Source organism: Cynara cardunculus, unplaced genomic scaffold (assembly GCF_001531365.2).
Source record: "Cynara cardunculus var. scolymus isolate 2C unplaced genomic scaffold, CcrdV1 Un_Scaffold_5254, whole genome shotgun sequence".
In the NCBI taxonomy this organism is placed as follows: Eukaryota; Viridiplantae; Streptophyta; class Magnoliopsida; order Asterales; family Asteraceae; genus Cynara; species Cynara cardunculus.
The window spans coordinates 754-4,234 of NW_020202309.1; the positions used below are offsets into that span (position 1 = coordinate 754).

At 37.5% G+C, this 3,481-nt stretch overlaps 1 non-coding gene across 1 annotated transcript; it reads right to left on the reverse strand.

The window, feature by feature from the left end:
• Positions 1-319: 319 nt before the first annotated feature.
• Positions 320-426, reverse strand: LOC112504335. Its single transcript, XR_003068165.1, has one exon. It is a non-coding gene; the product is annotated as a small nucleolar RNA R71 (small nucleolar RNA).
• Between the last annotated feature and the right edge of the window lie 3,055 nt (positions 427-3,481).

The following is a 3,481-nucleotide window of genomic DNA, read 5'->3' on the forward strand; positions in this document are numbered from 1 at the left end:
AGGAATACGCAAGCCTACCATTGGTGCCACCCATTTTTCACTTAAACCACTGATGTTTCAAATGCTTCAAACAAACGGTCAGTACGCTGGTTTATCTTCTGAAGATCCTCGTTCTCATCTGCGTTCTTTCATGAAAATCACAGACTCTTTTCTCATCCCTGATGTTTCAGACGATGCTCTGAGACTAAAACTTTTTCTATTTTCACTAAGGGATCGAGCAAGAGCATGGTACAATTCTTTACAACCAGACTCTGTGACTACATGGAATGAAATGGCAGAAAATTTTTTGAAAAAGTATTTTCCACCCACGAGGAATGCCAAATCCAGRAATGAAATCTGTACTTTTAGACAACTGGATGATGAAGCAGTTCCTGATGCATGGGAAAGGTATAAAGAGCTGCTGAGAAAATGMCCTCAYCATGGCATTCCGTACTGYATACAGCTAGAGACATTTTACAAYGGYTTAAATATCGTTGCTAGACAAATGCTCGATGCTACTGCAGGCGGAGCTTTCACAGCTTGTACCTGTAATGAAGGTTTTGACATATTTGAAAAGATTTTAATAATAACGGACAATGGTCTGACCCACGTGCAATGCCACTGAAGAAAACAGCCGGAATAAATGAGGTAGATGATGTCTTGGCATTAACAGCTCATATCACTAAGCTAATTTCAAATTTAACATCTAGCCCTACATGTGCAATCTGATGTTAATACCTTTAATTCCAATGTTCAATCAGTGCAATGCGTGTACTGTGGTGAAGGTCACTCTTTTGAGCATTGTCCTGGAAATCCTGAGCATGTAAATTATGTGAACAAGACTGGACCATTTTTGCAAACTTATAATCCGGGATGGCGAAATCATCCAAATTTTTTGTGGCATAGTCCAGCTCTTAATCCACCAATGCAAAAGCCTCAAGGACAGTCCAATTTTCAACCGCAAGGACAGTCCAATTTTCAACCTCAAGGACAGTCCAATTTTCAAACAAGGACAATCTAATTTTCATTCGCAAGCGCATCAAGACAATCATAATAATCAACATGCTAATTTTCTGAATCATCAGTCTTCTTCCTTGGAAGCAATGATGAAGGGTTTTATAACCCAAACTCAAGCTTCAATTAAAAATCTCGAAACTCAAATGGGACAAATGGCTTTGGAAATTAGAAAAAGACCAGTAGGTTCTCTACCTAGTGATACAGAGATACCTCAGAGGGAAGGAAAAGAGCATGTTAAAGTTGTTACTTTAAGGAGTGGAAAAAGTTATTTAGAAAATACCCAAAAAGAACAAAAAGAACCAACCAAATCAGAGATTGAAAAGAAAAGTCTAGAACAAGATTATGTTACCTCTATACCAGATTTTGTGACTATCATTCCTGTGAGTACTAGTGACCTCAACCAATAGTTAGGCCCATAGATAGTACGACCATTCCAAAAAGATCAGATTTTCCATTGTTATTTCCTGATGAACCCAAGACAACCCAGACTCCCAAAGAAAGTGTTGTAGTGGATGTGTCACAATCTGGTGACAGTCCCGCAATAAAAGACCAGACCAGTCCTACAAATCCTGATAGAACTGAATCATAACCAATTGTGAGACCAGTTTTGAAACTCATTCCAGCACCAACTTTTCAAAAGACTACGTCTCCTATTGCAGTCGCTCCTTATATTCCTCATCCTCAAAGATTAAGGAATCAAAAGGAAGAATTACAATTTAAAAAGTTTCTTGATGTTTTTAAACAGTTGCACATAAACATACCCTTGGTTGAAGCCATTGAGCAGATGCCAAGTTATGCAAAGTTTTTAAAAGACATTTTAAGTAAAAAGAAAAAGTTGACTGAATATGAGACTGAAGGTTGCAGTGCTTTGTTGTCCAGTAAAATTCCTCCTAAAATGAAAGATCCTGGAAGTTTTACAATCCCTTGTTCAATTGGAGGAAAAGAGATAGGAAAAGCTCTATGTGACTTAGGTGCTAGTATAAACTTGATGCCTTTATTTGTCTTCAATACCTTAGACATAGATGAAGCTAGACCTACAACTGTAACTCTTCAGTTAGCTGATAAGTCCATAGCTTATCCTAGAGGAAATATTGAGGATGTCCTAGTTCAGGTTGATAAGTTTATTTTCCTAGCTGATTTTATCATCCTAGACTTTGAAGCCGACAAGGACATTCCCATCATTTTAGGGAGACCTTTCCTAGCTACTGGTAGAACCTTGATAGATGTACAGAAGGGAGAATTAACCATGAGAGTCCAAGACCAACAAGTGACTTTTAATGTTTTTAAATCCCTTAGGTACCCGGAGGAAAGTGAAGAATGTTCTGCTTTGAGTATGATAGAAACCTGGTGTCAAGAGAAAAGTTTGGGTGAAATCTTAGGTTTATCTGAGACTGATAGTGATGAAGAGGAAGATTTTGAGGAATTAGAAATACCACAAGAATCTACTGCTTTTGAAGTTTTAGAAACTGGGGATAGGAAGATTATTGTTCCTTCCTTAGATGTTGCCCCAGATTTAGAGTTAAAACAACTTTCCTCGCATTTGAAGTATGCATTTTTAGGAGATTTAGGGAAGTTTTCAGTCATTATTTCATCATCATTAGAAGCTGACCAAGAAGAAAAGTTGGTTGACATGTTGAAACTTCATACCAAAGCCATGGACCATTGCTGACCTCAAGGGGATAAGTCCCACTATTTGTCAACATAAAATTATCTTGGATGACAAAAGTTTCACCTCTGTTGAGCCTCAAAGAAGRCTCAATCCTGTCATGAAGGAGGTTGTCAAAAAGGAGATTTTAAAATGGCTTGATGCTGGCATAATTTATCCTATTGCTAGTAGTACATGTGTCAGTCCTTTGCAATGTGTACCCAAAAAGGGTGGAGTCACTGTTGTACCAAATGAGAAGAATGAACTTATACCTACTAGAACAGTAACTGGTTGAAGGATATGTATGGACTATAGGAGGCTTAATAAAGCCACTCAAAAATACCATTTTCCATTACCCTTCATAGACCAAATGTTAGATAGACTAGCAGGAAAAGAGTTTTATTGTTTCTTAGATGGCTACTCCGGTTACAATCAAATTGCCATAGCATCGGATGAACAGGAAAAGACTACTTTCACATGTCCATATGGAACTTTTGCTTTTAGAAGAATGCCTTTTGGACTTTGTAATGCCCCTACCACTTTCCAAAGGTGTATGATGTCTATTTTCTCAGATATGTTAGAACACTCCATGGAAATTTTCATGGATGATTTTTCAGTTTATGGGACATCATGACCTGTGTTTGCAAAACCTTGAAAAAAAGTCTTAAAAGATGTGAAGAAACAGATTTGGTTTTGAACTGGGAAAAGTGTCACTTTATGGTAAAAGAAGGCATAGTGTTAGGGCATTTAATTTCCAAAAGAGGCATTGAAGTTGATAAAGCAAAGTTAGAGGTAATTGAGAAGTTACCTGAACCAACAACTGTAAAAGGGATCAGAAGT